Genomic DNA, 27,222 nt, shown 5'->3' on the forward strand with positions numbered 1-27,222 from the left:
TAATACATTCCCATACCATTCTTTTTTGCTGATGAGTAATTGACCAAGACATCCATGCTCCAATAGCTACAATTTAATGGAATCACAAAATTATCATCAACTAAGTTCTCACAAGCAAAATAATGTCTGACCAATTTTGGTGTATCTCCAAACACTTATACCCTGACCTACAGATTCCTGAACAGGCTGGTAATTCACAACTCTAGAAAATAAGGGATATTTTTGTATGTTAGTTTATTGATACTCATTTTTCTATAAGACTACTGTTAAGCTCTCCCTTCATAGGTTATGTTTTTGAAAACACTTGCGATTCTTACTGTTTTCCTCATACATCCTCTGCTCTATGCCTCACTGACTCTTCTTCCTAATCTTAGTAAATATAATCAGTAAAACCTGAGCAAGAACTATATTTTGCACTATACATTTGTTTTGGGGTTTTTTGCCAAATAGTATAAAATTTGCAATCTGCTATTTGTAAACATCGCTTCTCTGGATCTGCTATCACTCCATTGCTTAATCCAATATTTTTTACTATAAGGAGTTAATTAAATTTTCCTCCATGAAGAATCTGGTATGTCTAGTGAATTTCATTTTGTACATTGATTTGTACAAAAATAAAATTGAATTTTATTTATAATTGATTAATAAAGAATTGATGATTATACATCCACTTGTATGTTTATTACTTTATCAGTATCCATCATTATTCCTTTGAATCATATTTCACCAGTTTATTTGAAACTATCATGTAAGAATATTTTATTTCTTTCAGTTTCTCCTTTCCTTATTTCTCCTTTCTAACTATTCAAACCACTATTTTCAAAATTATTTTCCACTTTCACTGTGTTAATTACCACAATTTCTGAAAATGTCACTAATGCTAGACATTTCCATCCGATTTAAATACCTCATAATTATTTTGGCTATCTAAAACTTATAATAAACACTTGTGCCACAGTCATTAAAATTAAGCTGATTTTTAAGGAACTTTTTTCAGTTTGTTTCATTTTTGACATCAGCTCCGACTTCCAGTTCAATAAAATTACTCATACATTGAACTATTCTACTGCTTTGTAATGAAATAGAAATTTTTTTAAAAATAATGATAAACCAAAGAAATAGACAACATGAAAATTATCTCTATTCCATTTGTTTTATAGCTAAGAAGAGTTTTTATTCTCAAAATGGAGATTACAAAGTTTGGCCTATTTAAGGTAGCTTCCACCAAAAAAAGTAAAAGATTTAGTATTAATTCAAAAGTTACTTGAAAGTGTAAAGCTACGCTCAGATTCATCTAAAATAGAAGTGAAGCAGAATTGTCTGAATAATCTTGATAATGAACTCTATATTCTGTTTCACTTTGCTTTGTTGACACAGTCTCTGAACAAGGAAGAACTGTGAAGGTTATTTTAAATTCTCTTAACTTTAAATGAAGTTTCTAGTAAATAAGTTACTAAAAAGCTACCCAAAATGAATTAAAGATTACCTCAGGTTTATTTTCTTCTCAAAATGTGTATTCCCAATGAAACATTTGAAGATGATACTGAAAGCATGGGATTATAATTCATATAAACAAATATATATAAAATATATGTGTTTTTATATACATATATATATAAACAAATATATATATAATCTTCCAGTCCCTACTACAACTCTGCTAATTATTACAGTTGAAAACTATTACTAATAAACTAATTGAAAACTATTATAATAAAAAGTTATTGCTTTGGGATATTTGACATCTCCTACACAAATTTTTCAGATTCAAATCTCCATAAAAAAAACAGAATAACTTTTAATGCTGGAAAAATAACATATACTAAAATACTATCTGGTGTTATTTCTGCTATGAATAGTACACATATTTTCTTACCTTTAAAAGCCAATAAAATATATATTGCTAAAATGTAAACAGAAATTAACATTTACTCATAAAATAACATAAAAGATGCAATAAAATGTTAAATCATGTTCCAATTTAGTAAATACCCAGGAATATTAAACTGGAAGAAGAAATTCCTTTGGTTATCATGAAATAAAACAGTGATTTCTACATCTTGATTAAAATAAGACATTAATAGATTGAGTTTTAAATATATTTTACCCAAATTACAGCAAATCATAGCTCAACTACTCTAATATCCTGATATCCAGTGATCATGCAAGATGAATCTATAATTATCAGCAAGCCACACATATCAAAGTAAAATAGGTATTGATTAGACTTGTCTTTCACAGTTTAAAGTACAGAAAATTAACTTGCCAGTTTAGTTACCTACCAGCAATGACTGGATTCTATCAGTGTTATCACCTTTACAAACAGCACCAAATTATAATCCCTCTTCCCATAACATAAGCACCATGCCAAAGGAGACAACCAAAGTAAACGCCCTGATCATGAATAATGAATAGTTTGGGCTGGTTGGAATCCACTTAGTTGAGGAAAGAGAAAAGAGAAGTGGCTCATTAGGGCATTTCCTGAACCTTGGTTGGAATTTCAGTTAAGGAAGAAGAAATGACACAGCAGTTTCACGTAGGGGGACTTCCTTTCTTTATGTGAAATATGCTACCAATTTGAGAAATAGCACTCCAACAAAAGTACTCCACAGTAATGTGACCACAGTAAAAGCTCTAGTTGATCCCATTATTGCCCCATAATCAACATTTCTTCCCAGAATAAACACAAGCAGTAAATGGTTGTTATCAAAATGGACTAAGATCCCACATTTATTGCGACATGTCAAGTCTCACACTTAACGTTTCTTCAAAAAGCTGACCTGCACCGATTTTCAGTTTTTAAGAATTGCAGTTTTGTTAAGAGTGTTAACAGATTTTGAGTTTTTGCTTTAGGCCATTAAATTTCCCATATTTCATATAATCACATTTTCCTTACATATGATTTTGCTCTCAAATTCCAGGATAATTTTCATCTTGTCCAGGAATATTTTATTTTCCCATGTAGTTGGAAGATATATATTTCAACTTACAAGATTTCTAATTTTTATTATTATTTTTATTTTTCATATCCCAGTGTGACATATTTTTAAGGGACATGAGTACTGGTTACTCACTCACTGCCTTTATAAATGAAACATCTAAAGAGGTCTCATTTTATATATTAGTCACCTGCATGAAAGTAAAAATCTAAAGATACAACTTTGTTCCCACACAATAATTTGTGCTGTGAAAATGTGCATTTATTTTATAACAGTTACATCATTACATATAACATAATTACTAAAGTTTCATGCAAAGGTTACATTCAATTTCCTCTCTTTGTGTTTTATAAAATCATGCAATTAAATTGACACTGATGTTTGTCAAGGAGTGACGTTTATGTGAATATGTCTCAGCACTTTGTGTCTTCTCTGAAGAACTGCAAAACTATTAAGTAAAAATTTTAAAAGTTCTCTCATTATCAATAACTAATTTTTGAGTCACCTTACATTTTCTTATGATGTTATCACACATTTAAATCTCCTAAGGTGATGGGAAGGAGTGAGTACTTAATTTAGAGCAAAGGTGGTTGATTTAAGCTAATTTTAGAAATAAAAAAAACAAGATTAATAAGAAATATTGTTAAGAAAGAGAAACATGTGGGATTTTAACTCATATTAGAAACTACTTCAGATAGAATTATAATTTAAAACACATTTGTGTGATTAAGAAGGTAAGTTTTGAAGCTCTATTATTATAAGGGCATACATTTTGGTTTTTGAAAAGTTGGAAATGCACACATGGATACACATACCTGAAGCAAAAGGCACTAATGTGTTAACAGTGCTTATATCTTAATGGTGGTCTAGAGGAGCACTTAAGATATTTTAAAAGTTTTGTTTACCTATAGCTTCTATATTTTATATAATAAACATGTTTGTAATTTGTATCAAAATATAGTTTTGATTTTAAAAATTGTTTGTACACCAAAACATTTAAAGGTAGTATACTACTTTGTGTGATGCTGTGATATAATAAGAAATAAACATTTGGTCTTCATCCTTGGTTCCTGGTTCACAGTTCTTAATAGGGGTGAGTAGAGCATCTTTTGTTAATCATATAAGCCCATTTCAACTAGTACATGAGTTTATGTTGAAGAGGTGACTTCATAGGCCCCAAAATAGTTTCCGGATGAGAGCTGGTTGTCAGAGGAAACAGCCACGTGATTAGAGCGTTGTTTTTCTAAATCACAGATTTGATAATTTTATTCTCCTTACTTGTAACCATCAGAAGCTTCCTACTGCCTAAACTGATTCCCATTACTCTAGAATAGCATATAAAAGTCCTCATAACCAAATCTAAGTCTGGATTTTAAGCTTCATCATAAACATCCTTCCTTCCTTCTGCTTAGAATGTCCTGATGCAAGACTCTCCCTTTTTCAAAGTCTAGATTGTGTCTGACCACCTGTCTATAGGCTTTTCTTGAAAGATAAGAATTAAATGCTCTTGTGTGTGTGAACAAACGGAACTTTACATATCTTTCTACTATAAGTATTAATGTCAGTATATTTTAATCCCAAATAAATTTGTAAATTCAATATAATATCCATCAAAATTCTAGTTACAGTCTATTGGTGTTTCTATTATTATTTACTAAGAAGAATAAATGAAAAACATAGCCAAAATATTTTGAAAAAAAATAGTGAAGAAGGACTTGACTAATGAGATACTGGACATACTGTAAAACTACACTAATTAAAACAGCTTACTGCTGGCATACAGTAGACAGAAAACTCAAACATGCATTTTTAGAAATTTAGTATATGTTGAAGGTTGTATTTCACATCAGTAGGAAATAGATATATTTCTCAATAAATACTTTAAGGGCAAATAGCTAACAATTTGTTGGGAGAGAGGAAGAGAGGAAGAGAGAAGTAGACAGAGACCCATACTTCTACTGTACCAAAAATTCAATTTCAAAATCTTAAAGATGCAAATATAAAATTTTAAAAATCACCCCCCAAAATGTGACTATTTTGTAATTCATAAAGTAGAGAAAAATATCAAGAAAGTCTAATGTATTTGACCACATACAGATTAAAATCTCTCTAAGAAAAGAAATACTTTTTAATGACTAAAAAAACCTGGGAAAATGCTTTTATTCCTTAGCTTTAAATCATATAATATGTAGGTAATCGTTACACTGTATTATAAAGTTTTGATTGTTTGTCTTCTTACCTAAAGATGTACTTATTGCTGGATTGGACCATAACTTTTTCTTCTTTGTATTGGTAATTCTTAGTTTCATGACACTGGAAATTATGTAAAATGCTTAGATTTATTCCAGGCAGGGAGCAAAGGACCTGGGATATTTAGACCCCCTAAAATCCATCAGTCACTGGCTTCAGGCTGCCTCCAAGGGAACATTAACTCCCAAGCATATCCTGCCCAAGTTGCAGCTGGGCAAAGTGGAATCTGTTCTGCTGAGGGCAGCCTTCTGACAAAACTTCCATTGCAGGCAATTGAAAGACAAGCTGTCATTCACTGAGATGGTAAGTGGTATATGGAAGTATAGACAGAACATGGACAGCATATGCTCCAAGTACTTATAATTAGTCCTGTCACACAATAGACATGTATATTAAATACTAAGCCTTATATTCTTCACAGTAGCTTCTCCATCAAAACCAATACTTTATCTATCTATCTATTATTCATTAATCAGCTTCTACTGAATGTCTACCATGTATCAGGCAGTAGGATACAAAGACAAGCTGTTGTGATCCTTACCCTCAAGGAGATTAAAATCTAATAGAATTTGGAAGATAAATTACCTACGGTTTAAGTTAGCTAAAGGCAGAGAAACAGTAATTTAATAGATTAATATATGAAATAGCAAACAAAAATGATGTAAGGAATAAATGGATTGTTTTCTTACATCTGATTTTGTGAAGGACTGGGATATTAAGATGAGAAATGCCACAAAAGTAGAGGCTGCTTGGTTTCTAAAGTCAAACATATTTGGGGGCACTAAGGTAACAATCAGTAATAGATAATGTCTATGATAAATAATGTTTAAGTTAAAAACATATTAACAGATTATAGAAGAAAACATTTTCTGTTTGCCAAATGGCAGCTAATGCACTTCTGGAAATGGACTCAAAAAACATTCCTACAAGTAAGTAGAAAGGAGACAAGAAGATTGCATACCAGCTCTTCAAAAAAGAAAAACAATGCATTCATTGTAACTTCAGACTGCTTTCATAGACGTCTCAAAGATAAAAGATTATTGGCAAAGAATCCTTTTAATGGCAATTGATTTTATACATATATACCTGGGATGTTGAGGGTCATTATGCCCATAAGTATGCCTTTTTTCTTACCAACAAGTAGCCTAGTTTAAGATAATCATTAATTTTTTAAAAACTTCCAACCTGATAAACACTGAAGAAATCTAACTTCTCTTTTCAAAAGCTAAATTCAAGGAAAAGATATAACTCTCCTAAGAAGTTTGCAGAAAAAGTCCAGAATCAATATTACCATAGAAAACAAACAAAAACAGATGTGAGTATATAGAACTGGAGTTTATATGTCCCTCAGGGATAGAAATTATCCTTTTACAGAGAGATTAATATTATCATTAAGTCATTTGGCAAATAATTCACATTGATTATTCAAAAGTCTGATTTCATTACCAGAAGTGCATAAGTTAGAAAGTGAAGTTCCTTGTTTGTATGTGATTACTCTACACTTTGCCTGAATAGCACTTTAAGATAAACACTAAATATCAAATCTGATCTTAAATTCCAATATAATTTAAGAATTACAGACCATCAAACATATAGGAGTTCATCCCACTAAAATACTAACACTGAAACTTATCTAGATTTCTACTATTTCACTAGCACATTAGCAAGTGTAGTATTTGCAAACTTTCGATGTATCTTTTAAAATTGCATTTAAGTTTTATTCCATCAAAGTTATTATGTCCTTAACAAGAAGTGTACTAGGCATGAGAGCTGTGGAACACGTGTAAAATCAGTATAAATATACAATTGCAATAGTAGTACTTTTTCAGTTCTAAAATGCTCTCATCTACTTCAGTGAACTTCACAAACATCAACTCATCAATCCACAGTGTCAGCAGAAGTGCATGACTTAACATTGCTCCATGAGAAATGGAGAATCAAATGACTTTTGCAAGTTTTTCTGTCCCCAACAAATCAGTTTTGAAGAGCACGAAGTCTCTAGAAACCTTTAAGGCATTAATATAATTTAATTCTTCTATGATGCCAAGGGCTTTAAGAATTCTCTAGAGCTTATGTTTAATCTTGGCATACACCAGAGAATTAAACAAAGAATCGGCTCTTCTAAAAATTATGAACTAGGCAAAATTTGTCTTTAACATGCAATCTCTATGTCATTTTCCCTTTTGCCAGACAGGTGCCATGATCCCTTATCATCTCCCCACTTTGCCACTATCTAAAACTATTTTTAGGAAACTCTCTAATTAATTCATTATGTACTTTATTCGCCAAGGTATAAATGCCTAATAAGACTTAAAATATTCTCCTTCCCCAAAGCATTTGCATTTGGAAGGTAATAAATCCTTAAGGTAAAGACAGTATATTTAAAATTGGGAAGGGAAAATTATATATAAAATTCCAGAAATCAGAAATATTCCATGGAGGCTACCATCTAACCTATACTCAGACAACACGATGTATTTATTATCCGTAAAATAAGTAAAAGTATAAAGCTTCTTCCTTTGTAATATTAGGAAGTTCCAAATGAGAAGGCATCTCCCATGATTGACACTGCAGCTCCCTAGAGATTGGGAAAATGATAATTCTTTTGCAGTCTGCCAAAATTGTACAGTTGTTCTCTGCTAGACAGGGGAGGACAGGATATGCTGTGGTAATAAAAAACCTTCAAAAAATACAGAGTGTTAAAAACAAAACGTTATTTTATACTCTGTAAGTCCAGTGTGGATTGCGGGGGGGTGGGGGGAGGGAGGGTCTGTTCCACACAGTTACTCAAGAACCCAGGATAATGGAGGCTCCATCTCCATATATGTTTTCAACACCACTGAGGCAGGCAAACAGGATGCAATGAACCATATGCAGGTGCTTAAAGCTTCTGTAGGAAGTGACACTTGTCACTTCTGTTTGTCATTCATTGGCCAAAGCTGTCAATGACCATGTCTACTTCAAAGGAAATTAACCTGCATAATCCTTCCATATGTTGAGAGAACTGAGATGTTTGTCATTAGGATCAATGACTATAAAACTCTCCTAATAGCCTTTAACTTATCAACTTTTCCCAAGGGAATCACTCTTTAGTAAAGTTTAGTTCATCTGTATTGTCACCTAAGAAACAAATTCAGTCCATGCAATAATAAGCTATGAACTTTATTCTGAAACTCATTATAAATACAAATAGGAAGAGAGAGTAGGTACAGGAATAAGGGAGGGAGTAGATTGACAGAGAGATGAAGATGATAATTTTGATTACCATGATTTGAGGAGATAAAAACTAAAATAAAAGAAAAACTCTCTGTATGAGTATATGTGTGTTTATCAGTATTATTATTTTTGTTCTTATGATCTATGCCAAAAATGCTTTCCGGAATCCCAAGGAGGGAATTGCCATCTTTCAAAGAAGTATAAAAATATGAGACACTTCACAAATTCATAGTTCGCTATAAGCAAACATGAAGTTTCCCTGAGGAAACTATAATAATTATAAGAGTATAATAATTTTTAAAGGAATAGAATCTGGAAAGGTAATAAGATCAGAGATAGAGAAAGAATAAGTGTAGAAATGTGTTTCCTATTTCCATTTTGAGGGTTTTTAAAATTCCTTTAGAGGTTTAAAAAAATGCCCATGCACACCAAAGAATCATCAAAGTATACTTCTTGTTTTAATCTATAATTTTTGGTTGACATTTTTAACTATGATAAAACTACACTCTGACAAAGTAAAATAAGAAGAAATAGAAGGGGGAAGAGGGGAGTAAGATTGTCTTGTTCCTCAAGTAAGATAGGAAGTAATATGCAATAATCTACAAAGTCTAGGTGTGACCTATACAAAGAGAGTAGAATAAAGCAAGGTATAAATGTTCTCCTGGGGATAATTCATACTCTTGGTGACAAGAAATGCCAGTGGTATTTAAATTCACTTTGGTTAGCAGGTGCATGATGATGTGGGAATAAAACAAAGGAAAATGAGGCTCATAGGACTTCAATAAAGGTGTCAACAAATGCCAGGAAAATGATGGCACTGGCAGGAATAGTCTTTGTTTAATTGATAATGTTTTAGGAATTAGCCAACATGATCTGTTCTTATTCCCTAATTTTTAAAAAAAAGTATACAGATGGTCCCCAACTTATAATGGTTCAACTTATGATTTTTCGACTTTACAATGGTGCAAAAGCAATACGAATTCAGCAGAAATCATGCATCAAATTTTGAATTTGGATCTTTTCCTGGGCTAGCCATATGCGGTAAGATGCTCTCTCCCCATGCTGGCAGCATCAGTGAGCAGCAGAGCCCAGTCAGCCACATGATCACAAGGATAAACAATAGATACACTCTCAACCATTCTGTTTTTCACTTTCAGTGCAGTATTCAATAAATAACATGAGATATTCAACACTTTATTATAAAATAGGTTTTGAGTTAGGTGAGCTTGCCTAACTATAGGCTAATGTAAGTGTTCTGAGCACATTTAAGGTAGGCTAGGCTAGACTATGATGTCTGGTAAGTTAGGTGTATTAAATACATTTTCAACTTATGATATTTTCAACATACAATGGGCTTATTGGGACGTAACCCAATCGTAAGTTGAGGAAGACATGTACATACAGAGAGAGAAAGAGAGAAAGAGCATTAATATTTTCTATTAATAAGATTTTTCACCTCATTTGGGCTCAGAAGAGAGAGGCCAAACTAAATTCACAAATCAGCTTTGGAAATATCTTTTCATTTCAATTTTTACAAGGCACATAAAATAGAAATTACAAATAGAAAGACCTGATATTCTAATATTATTTTTGTTTTACAATTGCATTTTAAGTACTCCATTTTTATTTATTTTCTTTCCCCATATTAGGAATCTATTGTAATGCTTAAATTGCACAGTGTCGTGATGGTCAGCTTTGAGTTCCTGGGTTAATGACATCAAACCTGGCAAGCACAAACGTGCAGCCACATATTCATGACACAGAGCCACTAACATCATGGCCAATGAAAACCATCCTACACTTTCTAAATCACATTCCCATCCCCACCTTTGCCATTTGGGACTTATCTGATATGGGTTAACCCAGATTCGCCAGAATCCATGCATGGTTCTTGCATTTGTAGGAATTGTGATTCTTATGCCAGATATTAAAGAATTAACATTGGATTATTCACTTTCATTTTGTCAGAGTTCAAATGTTAGGATAAATTAAATATACTGCCATGGCTTAGGAAATTTAAAATGGAACACATTCTTTTTAGGTAGAGGTTTCCCTCAAGGGAATGTTAAGACTTAATTTCCCAGGATACTTAGTTAATGTAACTTGAGTATCATAACTTGAGTATCTATCTCCTGTTGTGACACTGAAATGAGAAGGATCTGTCAAATATACTGAAATATTTCTTGAAACATAAATAACTGGGTGTATCTAGACTAGCATGTAAACATACTAATTACACTGGGTGTAAGCTATGTGAATTGCCTTATCTTTCAATATAACATTTGTATTTATTGCATTTCCCATATGGTAATGCTTCCTTTCATTTTGCTATCAACTAATGAGGGAAAAGTAGAAAAAAATATATATGTATACATATCCAACTAAACTGCTAGAGAAGGTCGGCCAAGTATTACAAAATATAAGCACAACTCTGTTCAGATATCAGTTCTAGATTCAAGTAACTTGGGGCATGTGTGTCATGTGCCAGGAGCTGTGCTAGGTGCTTTCACTTGAACATGAAATGCAGTGATTTAAAAGTTTTTTAAAAGGTAACATACTTCCAGAAATTATAAAGTTAGACTACTGGAAAATTCAACCAGTTGAAAACTTCCTATGTTAAATAAGAGAAAAAGAGAGCTCGTAAGTGGCAGTGGCCATGCTGGTATATCTGAAAATCTATAACAAGTAATAGTGTGCTCAGAAGTGATTCTTTTCTCATGTGCATGGATCTTGCTAATCATGTAGAAAACTATACTTCATTTTCTGGTTTCAACTCAAAGCAGGCAGAGCTGAGTTTTGAAAAACCCAGGGATTTCAGAGGTTCTATGCTCCCTGTGTTGGATGACAGCTCTGAAACAAAGAACACACACACACACACACACACACACACACACACGCACATGCACACGCACAAAAATATGGCAGAGCTTCACAATCAGCCAGTTCCTGAAACAAGGGGCAAAAGATGCATCTCTCACACCATATATAGACCTACAACTCTTCACCTTCTGCTGGCAAGCTGATATAAAGCTACAGATCAGTTATTAGAGAAAAACAACAAGTGTGACATGGGAAAAACAATAGTGAAAGTGGTGCCTAGTAAGCTTCATTTTAAAGAAAAGGAAATACAGGTAAAAGTATCAGATGCAATAGTTAGATTTTAGATGTCTATACTATCAAGTCACAGAATATAGGTAGCAAAGTGAAAAATGACATTTTAGCACAATGAGATGAATGCAAACCCACAGGTGCCACTGACAGTTGGTAGAATGGCATTCTTTTCTAGAATAGAGTCACAGAAGAACATGCTTGGCTTTAAAAGAAGTATGATATACATATACATTGTGGAATGATCACCATGATCAAAATAATTAACATATCTATCACCTCACTTAGTTAACTCTTTTTTTAAATGCTGAGAACACTTTTCTACTCTCAGCAAATTTCAAGTATGTAACACCATATTATTAACTATAGTCTAGTTGAAACAAGAACTTTGTAGTTAAAATGGACAAACTTAAGTTTGTTATTAATTTGTTAATATTTCATCCTTATAGGAATATTAAACCTAATTATGGATGTAATAAGTAATCCAGAATGGCTTTTTATTAAAAGAAATTGCCACAAAAAGATTTGGAAGCTAGAACTAAACATTAAAAAGAAAATTATCCATGCCTGAATCCAACAGAATGCAGGACTCATTCAGGATTCAGGCAGGGATGATGGGGAAAAATGAATAAGTCAATATCTAGGTCAATATGCCTCTTCTCCTTCTAAATTCCATTAATAAATCTCATTAATTCAACATGGAAGTAGCTGAATAAAGCTCAAAATTATAAATTTGAATAACATATTTGGGCTTCTCTTAAACCTAAAGGCTCAAATTTTCCAGAAATAGAAAATAAACTTCCCTTACATTGAGAGAGAGGGCTATAATATGTGATCACAAATATATGTACTTTTGTTGAAAAAACTTGAATCTTTTTACTGGTTAACTCAAACTGCCTTGACTTCTCATGTTTATGCAAAACAGATTTTTTGGAGAAAAAAAAGAAAGGTACTGTAACATCAGAGGAAATCATCAAAGAACTAGTGGCAACATCTTAAGGCTTTTATCAAAGTAGTGAGGGAATGCATTAAAGCAACAATATCTGAAGCTTACATGTGATGGGACTACTAAATTTAATAGTGTATCTTATGAACATATGTGGATATAATGATTTTTTTGTTAGAATACCTCATTCTGAAGGACTTTCTTGTGAGTAAGAGAACATTATTCTCTCAAGACAATTCAGAAAAAAAAATCCACCAATATTTCATTAATAATAGATATCTCACACTCTACAAACAGAGGACCAAAGTTTTTGAAAACTATATGCACTATAAGTGAAGGTTATACAAAGGGGAATAAGCTTATGAATGGAAATAGTCATTTAAAAATCCTTCATCAAATTCCTACGAGAAGATGGTGAGCTAAAACATGAATTGTTAAAACTGTCATATTATCAATATGTAAGGGTTTAAGTAAAAATAAGGGGCTCTCACCTAGCAAATCATGCTGAACAAACTATGATTAAATTTGAGATTTCTATTTACATTTATCAAAATGTGTTAAAAATAAACCATTTCTTATTTTTCAAAGAAAAAGTATCAAAAACAGTATAAAGTTTTACCTGCAAATAATAGTTAAGAACAAAAAGGAAAGGAAACCCATATGAAAATGCATGTTTTAGTATTTAACAGAGTATGACTATTTGAGATGCTTTACCTAAAAAATGTCATGAAAGGTCACCAGTGGGTTCACTCATACCCTGACAAATCCAAGGTCAACTTCTTATGCATATTCAGTCTACGCGGGGCTCAAAATGAACTAAACGTTACTGAATTCTTTGATTAATGAAGTAGAATATATGGGTGGGAATCGTGACACTATGAAAGAAAACTCTTCTGGGTGCTAAATGTGGCCTTCCTGTGAATGTGAACTACAAAACCACTAGTATCCAATTTCGGGACCCTCAGCTGCCAAATAATGCTTAGTTATTTTCTCAAAAATAAAAAGGTAATCTACAATCTCTAAAAGTATATCATTTAAATTTATGGCAGAATTAGAATCTAAGTCTTCCAATGTGAACGATGTTAAATTTTACTCAGAAGTTGTAAACTTGGGCCTCTGAACATTAAACAAAGAAGTGACTTGCCCCCAAGAAGACAGGAGTAGGATTCATTAAGTATTCTAAAGTCCTTCTACGCATATTCTCCATCATGGTCAGAACAAGTCTTATCGGATATCATGCAGTATGATAATGTTACTGTCTTCTAACTGATATTTTAAGGTATTTGTACAACATCTATTTAACGAGAATAGGCATTTGCTTTTAATTAGTACTAATCGTGTAGTTCTTTATATTCAAAACAAGAGATTTATTACATGCTCTGAACATAAAATTTAAATTATTTAGAATATTTTTTCCTTTCACAGTGTTATAGTTACCAAGAATAGATAAACTGACCTACACTTACTTTGTTATAAAATCTTATTAGAACGTAAGCTTATTTTCCTCTGGCTACTGTATCAGCAAAATGTCCTTCAAATCCTTTAGTGTTAGTTTTCTCGGTTTTTTTGAGCAACTACTTGGGAAGCATATTTAAGGGTCTAAATGTTAGGTAATAAAATGAATCACTGGTTCCTGGTAAAGAGCCAGATGCTGAATGTTATTCTCTTCTTCAGTATTTTGACTGCCTACACCTGCTGATTCCAGGCAACTGACAGCTTCCCAGTCTCAGGCTCTGAGGTATGATCTGTAGTTCTACCTGGAACCTGCCTGTGTAAGATCTAAAATAGTTGATTGGGACAAGCAGCATCCGTGAAGAAGTTTCTCTTTTCCAAATTTGTTTACACTGAGCAGCACTGTCTACTTCAGTGGAAGGGAGACCAAATTCAATTTTTCCAGTTAGGTAAGGAATTGCGTGGGCAAAACCTGAGCAAACTAGCACCCCGGATCCAAAGAACCCCAGTGTTGTTGCAGTGCTGCCTAAAAATTGGCACCATGTGATGCTACAAAGTTGGCCAGATCCTTAATCCAACACGACTATAAAAAAGAAAAGAAATAGGCTTATAGTTATTTATGTGAAAAATATCTTTTCCTTGTTTCATACCATAAATTCAAAGAGGGCAAAAGCTTTTTCAGTTTAATCACCATTGTACCCCACTACAAAACTTTGTGCACAATTAGTGTTTAATAGCTCTCTGTGGAATGAATGAAATTGACAGACATTTGGTATTGATTATACTCCCCATAATTTAAATGCAGCCAAAGTCATCCATTTTTGTTTCAGAAACATGTATGTCAAAAAAATAAATAAATAAATAAAAAACCCACGGCAGGGCTTCCCTGGTGGCTCAGTGGTCGAGAATCTGCCTGCTAATGCAGGGGACATGGGTTCGAGCCCTGGTCTGGGAAGATCCTACATGCCGCGGAGTAACTAGGCCCGTGAGCCACAATTACTGAGCCTGCGCGTCTGGAGCCTGTGCTCCTCAGCAAGAGGCCGCGATAGTGAGAGGCCCGCGCACCGCGATGAAGAGTGGCCCCCGCTTGCCACAACTAGAGAAAGCCCTCGCACAGTAACGAAGACCCAACACAGCCAAAAATAAATAAATAAATTAAAGGTATCCTTTAAAAAAAAAAAAAAAACGGCAAAGCATCTGGGGCAAAATCACACTGTACTTTACATTTCTGAAGTTGTGAAAAACTATACTCATATACATAGACCATAATACCTGCAAGAGAAATGAGCTAGAATACAATCCTTTGAATTCATGCCTTGGAAGCTTATGAAGAAGACCTCTTCTTAGAAACGAAAACAAAATAGAAACAAAAGTGGTGAACACTTATAAAGCACTTATAATATCTCAGTAACCACACTAAAACTGCACAAATATGAAAAACAGTGGAACAATCCTATGAGGAGGTACTATTATAATCCCCATACTACAGATGAGAAAACTGAGGCATAGAGTTCAAGTAAGTGACCAAAGTCATACTAGAGGCAAAATTCAAGCTCAGGAAGCCTCGCTCAAGTTGAATTTTTACATTATACAACATCATTACTAAATGATGAGATTCTTTGGGTATCTCAAACTAAACTCATATAAGCAGTCCAAAAGGAATTACTTTTCTACAAAACTGGGGCAAATAGTATATTTTGTATTAATACACATCTAATGACGTTTAAGCCCATAGCATTTTATATTCAGTTGCATGTGTTTGTATATTTACCTACATTAGCATAGTCTGGAGGAGGAGAAACAGAAAAAGGAGCAGTATGAATAATAGTAAAAATAGCTACAAACACTTACTGAATATTTACTATACACCAGACACAGCGGTCAGCACTTTCCAGGCATTATTGGTTTAATTCTCTCCCAAAATTTTGATAGATGATACTATTTGTTTCACCTACTTTTCCAAATTATAAAACTAAAGATTGGATAAAATAACTTTTGGGTACATCAGGTGCTCTTCAGAGCCTCATGCAAAGGATGTGAGGTGTGAGAGGAAGGGAGGAGCCAAGTGCTTTGTCCTAAGGAATTGTAAGGCTGGAGCTGTCATTTCCTGAGATGAGATAATCTGCTGGAAAATTTAGCAGTGTGGTTTTGGATGTGTTAACTTTGAGGTGTCTATTAGACATACATCCAAATGCAAACATCCAGGAGGGGAGGAGATGCAGTGTACAAATGGGGGGACTGGTCAAGGTAGGGGCACGGAGAGTCCATTCAGAGTGAAAGGAGGGAAGCCAAAGGGTGGACAGACTCCAAGAGGCTGGGAAACATGGCTGTGAGTTTTTGGAAGTTCTTTTCTGATGGTTCACAATTCCTCAGTGAAGTACAATGTAAGAATGAGGAGAGGCATTCAAGGTTGGTGAGAAAGGAGACATGCGAAACAGAGATGGAATGAATCTTGGACATGTAATTGGATTTCTGGGGAGCAGTAAGGGACAATTTGAAGTTCACAATTATTAATTTAAAGTGAAACCAGACAGCCTGTTTGCTTTGCGATTTTTCCCTCTACTTCCTATGTTCATGTACAGAGTACAGTTGGATTTGAATAGGATTTAGGTTTTGCCAGACAAGAAAAGTGAAGGAAGAGATGGACAAAGGATTTGAGAGTGTGAATTAGGGCATTTTGACGTTGCCAATGGTAATAATGTTAATGATGATAATGATAACAAAAGCTAAATTTATAGTGCAAACTTTGTACCAGGAGGGAACTGTTCAAAACACATTACATAAATTATTTATTCTTCACAATAGCCTTATGTGGCATGTTTAACTATTAGTATTGCCATTTTATAGATGAGTAAACTGAGGCAGAATGACTAAGTAAATTGTTGAAAGTTATAGATAGTAAATGGTGAAGGCAGGATTTAAGTCCTTTAATTCCAGATAGTCTGGCTCCATATAATAATAATTCCAAACTGCCATGAACAACTGTGGAATCTATCAAATAAGGAGTGAATTAAGAACGTGAAGAATGAAATGGTAGAAGGAACAGTGGACTGTAGGTTCCAGTGGAGTAAAAAAGAACAAATACTACAGCTGTGGATTTTCAATGATGTACAATAAAAAAATCAGAAGTGTTAGCTGGAGAGTGGAATTCTTGGAATTAAAGATTATGAGGGGGCTTCCCTGGTGGCGCAGTGGTTGAGAATCTGCCTGCCAATGCAGGGGACACGGGTTCGAGCCCTGGTCTGGGAAGATCCCACATGCTGCGGAGCAACTGGGCCCGTGAGCCACAACTACTGAGCCTGCGCGTCTGGAGCCTGTGCTCCGCAACAAGAGAGGCCGCGACAGTGAGAGGCCCGCGCACCGCAAAGAAGAGTGGCCCCCGCTCGCCGCAACTAGAGAAAGCCCTTGCACAGAAACAAAGACCCAACACAGCCAAAAAATAAAAATAAATTAAAAAAAAAAAAAGATTATGAGGGAAGTGTATATATTTGGAATGATGAGGTCTAGAATATAATAATTAACGTAAAAGGGGGGTTAACATAATAGAGAAAGATCACTGGAGGAAAAGAGGTTAAGGAAGTAAGAGACCAAAGTACTGGAGACATTATCTGCAGAAAAATTGAAATCACCAAGACAGAACAATTTGAAGGGAGAATGACATAGATCCAGGGGCTAAAATGTTGAGGGAATAAGGGGATTGCCATTAAAATGGTGACTGATGGATAGGGTTGCCAGATTTAGTAAATAAAAATATAAGATGCACAGATATACTTTAATTTCAGATAAGAAAAATAAATTTTCTTTGAGTATGTCCAAATATTGTATGGGACATATACATACCAAATAATAACATGTTGTTCACCTGAAACTCAAATGTAGACCTGGGCACCCTATATTTTATCTGGCAACCTTACTAATGGAGCCAGCATCTGAATTCAGATTTTTCCAACTCACAGATTTAGTTCCTAAACTTGATAACATATCTTTATTGCTAGTATTAATTTAAGCAAATAAAGTAATGAATAAATCTTATTGAGTCAAAAATTATACTCCTAGTTTGCTAAACTAGAGTAAATGCATTTCATGTTCTTAAACATGATATTCATATGAATATATAAATGCACATGGCATTTTATGAAAGCAAAAGCATTTTGAAAGCATAAACTGTGACCTAAAATTTTTATCACTAGTTATATGTGTAGTAAGATATCAGTGGGTAGGCTCCCTGATCATCCCTGTTGTTAACACAGTTTAGAGAATAAGTTCAATTATGATGACAGGAAAATAGCTATGCATCATCACAAATTATCTTTCATCTTTGACATAAATGGGAAAAGATTCCTCTCAGTAATTCCATAGTTATATTTAAAACAATTTAGCATTGTGCTTGAAGTTATGCTTTTAAAAGCAATAGGCCCCACAGTTTGCAATCAATGCTATAGTAATCTCTGTCATTTAAATGTGTTTTTTGTGGGGTTTTTTTTTTTTTTTTTTTGCTTTTTCCAGTGCTATTTCACACTATCTCATCTTTAATTTAAATTCTTTTTGAATGATGTAGACAAAATCAAGATCAAGAAAGATAGTAAAACATGTGTGTAAAAGAAGAATAGAAATCTAAATTCAAAATAAATTAAATATACAAATATTTTCTGATATTACTTAAGTAGTGATTTTACAATCTACTAGGAGTCTTTTAATGTTTTCATACTATGGGCTTTTCCTGAAAAATATATAAGTAACATATGAAACATACATGGATTATATACTGCAAAAATATTTGTAATAAATATTTTATAAAATTAATATTGAAAATATTTAAAGAGGTCTTAAATGTACATAAAATGTTGATTTTTTCTTTGAAAAATCATAGTACCAGCTAGCTATGGGACAACTTCCTGTAGCCTAAAATATGTGTAATTGTAGTTCCCAGAGTTAGGAAAGAGAGAGAGAACAGAAAAAAAAAAAAAAAATTGGATGAAATGATAGCCCAAAACTCTTCAAATATGGTAAAAACTATAAACCCATATAAACCCAAGAAGCTCAATTAAATAACTCCAATCCCTAAACATCATGGCATACCATTACTAAATTTTTCAAAGCCAGTGATAAAGACAAAAATCTTAAAAGTAGCCAGAGAAAACATGTTATGTACAGAGGAACAAAGATAAGGATGACAGCAGATTTCTGTCACTGAAGATAGTGAAACAGCATCATTAAGGTGCTGAAAGATAAAAATGGTAAACCTAGATTTCTAAACTCAACAAAAACATCTTTTGAAAATGAAGGTGAAATACTTTTCCAGACATACAAAATCTGAAAGCATTCAACACCAGCAGACCCATACTATCAGAAATGTTAAAGAAAGAAGAGGACTAGAAATAGTGATTTATGGGTACATATTTATGATTTTTTCTTATTATTTAAATCTCTCTAAAGTATAATTGACTATTTAAACAAAATTATTAATAATGCAGTGTGAGGTTTATAACATAAAAATAAAATTAACAAAAAATAACACAAAAGTTGGGAGAAAAGAAATGGAAGTATACTATTGTGAGGTTCTTCACTATACATAAAGAGTCATATCACTTGAGGGAAAACTGTGTGAAGTCAAAGACATAGCTATAAACCCTAAAGTAGTCGTTGAAATAAATAAAGAGTTATAGAGAATAAGCCAACGAAAGAGATAAAGTGCAATCATAAGCAGTATTTGTTTAATTTGACTAATCCAAAATGAGGCAGAAAAAGAGGAAAGGAGAACAAGGAATAGATGGAAAAAATAGAAAACAAATAATAATAGTTTTAAGCCACTCAAATTACTAATCACATTGAATGTCTTATTACCCTAATTAAAAGGCAAAGATTGTAGGATTGTATTTTTTTTAAAAAAGCAAGACCCAACTATATGCTTCCTACAAGAAATGTCCTTTAAATATACAGTAAGAAATAGTTTTAAAGTGAAAGGGTGGAAAAAGCTATACCCTTACTAACACTAATCAAAAGAAAGTTGGAGTGACTGTATTAATATCAGTTAAAGTAGGTTATTCAGCAATGAATATTAGCAGGGATAAAGAAGGTAATTTTATAATAATGAAACTGTCAATTCATTTAAACCAATATAATGATTTAAAACAATTATGCACCTAATAACAAAGCTTCAAAATATATGAAGCAAAAACTGATGGAACTACAATGAGAAATAAAAAATTTTACAATTTTAGTTAGAAATTTTAATAACCTTCTTTTAATAACAGATAGAAGGTGGTAAATCAGTAAGAATACAGAAGATGTGAGCAAGGTGTTGGATTATCAACCAACTTGTCCTAATTGATATTTACAGAACATTCCACCCAGCAACAACAAATACACGCTATTTTTACATTCACATGGAAAATCTACCTAGATAACATATGATGGGCAATAAATAAATATGAATAAATACAACAGAAATCATGTCATACAAAGTATGGTTCTCTGCATAGTGTAATTAAATTGGAAATCAAAACAGAAAGATTTATGGAAAATCTCCAAATATCTGGAACAAAGTAATATGCTTCTAAATAACTCATGATCAGAAAAGAAATCAAAAGGGATGTTAGAAACTATTTTGAACTGAATAAAAATAAAAACAAAACTATGTGAGCTAAATAAATGGGTGAAGTACTAATGAAGCAGTACTTGAGGATGCATCTTTAGCACTAAATGATTATATTTAAAAAGAAGAAAGGTCTCATATCAAACCTCAGCTTCTACCTTAAGAAACTAGAAAAACGAAACAAATTACAAATTAAGTAAAAAAAGAAAGGAAATAATAAAGATCAGGGTGAAAATTGATAAAATAAAAAATAAAGAAATCAATGAAATCAAAAGCTGTTCCTTGAGAAAATCAATAAAAGTGATAAAACTCTAGCCATACTGATCCAAAAAGAGAGTAAAAAAGAGAAAACACAAATCACTCAATAAGGAATGAAAGAGATGATATCACTACAGATACTACAGCTACTTGAAAAGATGATCAATGTATATTACAAATAACTCTATTCCAAAAAACCCTCAAAACTTTTTAAAAAATTAAATGGGCAAATTTGTTAAAAGGCACAAACAAGACTTCAAGAAGAAACGGATAACCTGAATAGCCTACGTCTATCTAAAAAAAATAGAATATGAAGTTAACATTCTTACCAAAAAGAAAACTCCAAAATCAGATAGCTTCACTGATGAATTCTACCAAACTTTTATGGATAAATAATTTCAATTCTACACAAACTTTTCTAGACAACTGAAAAGGTGGGAATCCTTTCTCACTTATTCTATGAGGTCAGTATTACCTTGAATCAAAACCAGATGTCACAAAACAAGAAAACTATGTATCAATATCCTTCATGAATACAAATGCAGGAATTTTAAACAAAGCTTTTGCAAATATAATCCAACAATATATCAAATGAAAGAAATAATCATTACTAAGTGGAGTTCATCCTACAAACACAAGGTTAGTTTAACATTCAAATCTTAATCTATGTAATTTGCCTTATTAACATAATTAAAAAGAAAAATGATACGGTCATCTCAGAAGACATTAAAAAAAGCACTTGACAAACTACAAGATTCATTCTTGATAAAAAGTCTCAGCAAACTTAGAACAAAAGGGAACTTAACCTGATAAAAGATTCTAAGAAAACATCACACTTAATAGTGAAAGACTGAGTGCTTTGCCACTAAGATCAGAAACAAGACAAAGATGTCAACTCTCACCATCTCTATTCAACATTTTACTGAAGATTTAAGCCATTTCAATAAGGCAGCAAATGACACAAAATGCATCCAGATTGGAAAGGAAGAAGTAAAACTGTCATTATTCTTAGACATGATCGTCCATGTAAAAAATACAATTGAATCTACAAAAAAGCTACTAGAACTACTAAGTGACTTTGTCAAGGTTGTATGATACAAAATCAACATAAAAATCAATGACACTTTTATGAACCATTAGAAAATACAATGAACAATTAGAAAATGGGTAATTTTAAAATACTTTTTAAATAGCATTAAAATTGTCAGAATAAGTCTGACAAAATATGTGAAATACCAGTGCACTTATAAATTTAAAAAATTCCTGGGAAAAAATAAAGACTTAAATAACTGAAAAAGTATACTGTTTTCATGCATCAGAAGATTCAATATTATTAATATGTCAAAAATCCCCAAACTGATCCATAGATTCAACACAATCTCTATCAAAATTCAAGCAGGGTCTTTGTAGAAACTGACAAGCTGATTCTAAAATTCATAAGAAGTGGAAAGGGTGTAAAATTGCCAAAATAAATGAAAAAGAAGTTAAAAGCTGGAGGACTAATACTACCTGATCTCAAAACTTATAAAGTTACAGTAATCATAATAGTGTAGAATTGATGTTAAAACGTATACATAGACCAATGGGACAAAATAGGGAGTCCAGAAATAGACTAATAGATATATAGACAACTGATTTCAATCAAGCTGTAAAGTAATTCAGCACAGAGAAGGTCACCTTCTCAACAAATTGTCCTGGAAAAATTAGATATGAAAACAAGAAATAACTTCCATAACTTGCACTGTAACAGAACTTAACTCAAAATGGATCAAAGACTTAAATATGAAACCTAAAACTACAAAAATTCTCAAAGAAACCACAGTGAATTGGGGATAATGAACAATTTCATAGATATGACATCAAAAGTCTGATCCAGAAAAGGAGAATTTGATAAACTGAATGTCAACAAATTGTAAAACACCTTCTCTTTAAAAGATGCTATTAAGAGAATGAAAAGATAGGACTAGGAGACTATGACAAAATATTTGCAAATCATATATCTAATAAAAGCATGTTGCTGGAATACATAAAGAACTCTCAAAATTTAATACAAGACATCCAGTAAGAAAGGAGGAAAACTATTTGAACAGACACTTCACCAAAGAAGGCGTAAGTATAGTGAATAAGCAAATGAAAATGTGTTCAATACCAATAGTCGTTAGGGAAATCCAACTTAAAACCACAATGAGATACCACCATGCACGTATCCACCAATTAGGATGGTTAACATGTGAAACACTGACCATATTGGGTGTCAGGTTGTGAAGGAATGGGAACCCTCATACACTGCTGGTAGGTATGTAAAATAGTACAAAGAGTACCCCCGCTCACGGCAACCAGAGAAAGCCCGCGTGCTGCAACGAAGACCCAACGCAGCCATAAATAAATAAATAAATAAATAAATAAATAAATAAATAAATAAATAAATAAATAAATAAATAAAGATTTACTATGTACTACTCATAGCTATTATTCCCAAACTCACTCAAATAATCTATCTTTTAGTGAAAAGGTATGGTGTTCTTGAGTAAAGCCTTTCTTCCACTAATACCACAGTCCTCCTCCACCTAATAATCTGTTTGTCCATTAACCTGTAACATTCAGTGCTATCAAAGGGATCTTTGGTAAATTAAATTCCCTGAGGGAGTAGGAAAAGGGAGGAGCTCTCCTCTCAGTTTTAACTTAAAGTGCACTACTACTCACCTAAGCCCTTCCTTCCCTGAAAATCTTGACCTAGAATTTGCCCACCATTTTCTCCTCTCAGAAGTCCTACTCTATCTTTCTAATTTAAGATACCTAAAAAAGAATAAATCCACATAAATATGCACTATTTGAGAATTTTTTTCTTGTTTGTTTTGAAAGGGCATACTTAATATCACAAATGAATGTTTAATTGGTAGACTTTCAAGGAGTGTTGCCAAATGAAATGAGGATTTCTAGCAAGACAGAAGCAATTATATTTTTGTATTTTTGAGGGCAGTGGGGAGACTTGGAAGTCTCTGTTTCCCTTACATTGTATAACAGGATGATTAATTATTTTTCCTATAAGCCCAGCCCTGATCTCCCTAAATCAGGGTTAATAACTATTTCAATGTTGCTAAGCATGGAAATAGTTTAATTAAGTATTACATTAAGTGCAACTTAAAAACAAGGATTCAGAGATTCTGGCTCTAAAAACCTAAAAGGGTAGGAGAGTAAACTGTGGGTGTATAATGTGGATGTATAAATAAATGGGAAGACAAAAAGCTAGAAAACATACCATCTATGTCAAAGAAATAATTAAGCTGAGTCCCTAACACTAAAAGTTCTAATATTCCAAACAATATTACAACACACTGTAGCTACAGTTTTTTTTAATAATTTGACTGGAAAATTTTGGAATAACTAATAAAGTGGGAGAAAAGTTGACTTGTATATGAACAGATCATCTATGAAATAAAATTTTAATTATTATTTTAACACTATCAGAAAAGAATGCTTTGCCTTCACAAATCTTAATAATATATAATAAATCTAAAAGTAAAGGGCAAAAAATACATCCCAAAGTCATAAAGCAACTGCAGAAAATCTGTTAGATATATCTAGTTCTTTAATTTATATGCAGGCTATTTAACAAAGATCCACTTTCTCATTTTTAATAACACATATTTTCTAAGGATATTTCCAAGAATAGGATATACTGTACTTGAACACATTGAAATAATAAAAATACAAACACAACATGAAGAAATAATAGAAACAAGAACACAACTTTTAGACAACAGGAAAAATAGATACATACAATTCATTAATATCTGTTAAATGTGGGGTTTGCAAACGTTACATTTCTCCATACTTGATTCTTGGCTAACATGTTGAGCATAGAAAGAGTGATCATTTTTAAAATTCAATGAAATAGCACCTAGAGGTACTCTAGAGAAGATCAACAAAGCTGAAGTTGGTTGTTTGAGGGGGAAAAAAAAGCCTAACAAAACAGACAAATCTCTGACAAAATTGATTAAAAGAATAAAGAAAACATAAACAATATAATCAATTAAAAGAGGAACATAACCAAAGATAAAGAAGAAACTAAAAAAGTAAAGAGAGAATATTATAGAATATTATAAGGCTCTGATTTTGAAAATAAAATTCACAAATTCCTAAAAATATGTCTCATCAGAATTGACTCAATAAGAAATGAAGAGGTCAAGTAATCCTATGCACATATTTGATGCACATTTCCTCTTCTTGTTGATGATAAAAAATCCTGAAGAGGAAAAGTTCAGACTATATTCTCTGAAATGCTGCTAGAGCCTTACTGCCAGGTTGATAAAACACTATTAATCAACAATGTAATAGTCTGCTGTCATGATTCTTAACGATAATTTTAGATTGGCATGATTTATGCATATAGGTTTTTAGTGAGCACTGCTTCTTTTTCCAGAGATGTCATAATTAATGTTTAATCCTTTCTACTAATCAAATTTAAAATATTTTTAGAAATTTACCTCAAATTACTGGTCTGGGGTAATTTTAATATATCAAGATATTTAACCATTTTTAGTCTCCAGTGATGATGTATACTCTAATTTTCTCTGAGATATGTTTTCTCAGAACAATATAAATACATAGATAAATATATACATATATAAAATAAAATAATTTATTAAATAATATAAAAATATAATATACATATGTATTTTATATATACATAAATGTATGCATATATAAAGCAATATAAATGTGTGTGTATAAGTACAAAGCCATTTTCAGAATTTCCAAAGAAATCCAACCTTGTTAATTGTTAGTAAAACCTATAAAATTCAATATGCTTCCTTGTATTAAAATGTCAAGTATATTCATTTATTACTTCTTTGTCACCAGACAAAGCAAGAGATAATAAAGCAAACAAATGGATCATTTTTGTTGACTTATACAAAAATCTCCTAACATGTATTTGTTTGAAAAAATAAGGTTATTTATAAATGTAATATTTATAAACAAATAAATTCTCTCAGATCATCTAATACAAAGTTATAGAGTTAGGTATTTTAGTGTTTTGGTACTTAAGAATCTAGTATTATACTCTCAGAAATGAGTATCATTAGGTTATGAGATAAATCTGAAGAAAACATAAACACATTAGAAATAAAAAGAAACACATTCAACATACATATTCTATTTGGCAGTTGGTTAGAAACACCATCTTTTAATATATATAACAATAAACACAAGTGTCTATTAGATCTAAACTGAAGTTTCAATGACAAAATTTCATTTTAAAGTAATAATGTTCTCTTATGACCAAATTGTGGTACACTCTTCGATATTTTTATCATGTAGTTAAAATCAAATTTAACAATGTGACTATTCGTGTTACTATTATCAGAGAAGCATGAAAAAATACTTTTTCAAAAATGTACTTGAAGAAATAATCCTCTAAGAAGAGCAAGACAGAACAAAAATGTAAGGGCATAAACCTCAATGCAACACATAGACACACACATGCTCACTCAAGTAATGCACAATGAAATCGACTTAAAATATTCCTCTAAGCTATAAATCTGAACGTGATCTGTATTCTCCACGCATAATGATTAAAGGAAAAAAAGGCAAAGATTCAAATGATAAGGAATATGCATATACACATTTTAAGCTATTTTATTTGGTTATTGTATAAGAAGGGGAATTCTTAAAATATTCTGATGCTCAACAAGTTAATATTTTTACTATATTAGGTGATGCTAAAATAGACATTTTTATGAAAAGGAAAAATATACCCAACACAAGAAAAATTTTAAATATTACTTCTAAAATTTAGAGATTCTCTGAAATTTAAGCTTACCCCAACAGCTATGACATAATGATATTCTATATATCAAATGAAATTAATACAAGATGAGATGACTCTTTCATCACAGCAGGCAGACTAAAGTTAAAAAAAAACCCTGAATATGAATCAAGGTATTAGGCATTTAAAGGGCAACTCAGGTATGTAGCAATACAGAAATATTTATCTTGAACTGAGATTTTAATAGACTATATAATCAAAGGTACATTTCAGAAATGACTTATTATTTTAAGAATAACTACTGAATTTCTAAAATATCCCTCTTTCCTTTTCCTAAAACATATACTTTATTAGATGTAAAGAGATTTCCTTAGTCTATTTATAATGATTGCTATAATTATGTAAAGGGTATAGTGAGAGAAATTCTGCAGCTGCCACATAATACACAAATCTCATTTTAAATAATTCTCCTATAAATGTTAATAATTTCATAGTCTGATCTAAACACCTGCTTATAATGCCTCACTGTCTATGATAATGCACTTGATTTTCTCAAGTCTAAATACCACATATCAAAGTAGAAACTCATTTTTAGTAATGTATGCCATCATTTTAAGTAAAATATTTAGTACTACATAAACAAAAAAATGTGTTTTTGTCATAACTAAAATACAAACAAGACTCTATG

The 27,222-nt window shown here is 32.1% G+C and overlaps 1 protein-coding gene across 6 annotated transcripts in view; it reads right to left on the reverse strand.

The window, feature by feature from the left end:
* The window catches only part of TFEC (transcription factor EC), a 686,635-nt gene that overhangs the window by 109,622 nt on the left and 549,791 nt on the right, over nt 1-27,222 (reverse strand). The window contains exon 1 of one of the 6 annotated variants that reach the window (XM_082400104.1): nt 2,283-5,900. The exons of the other annotated variants lie outside the window; for them this stretch is intronic. The gene's annotated coding sequence lies outside the window, so the exon portion shown is untranslated. Of the gene's footprint in view, nt 1-2,282; nt 5,901-27,222 lie in introns of those variants that run through there. 6 annotated transcript variants of the gene reach the window in all.

This window comes from Balaenoptera borealis (genome assembly GCF_965194805.1).
Source record: "Balaenoptera borealis genome assembly, chromosome: 7".
Classification (NCBI taxonomy): Eukaryota; Metazoa; Chordata; class Mammalia; order Artiodactyla; family Balaenopteridae; genus Balaenoptera; species Balaenoptera borealis.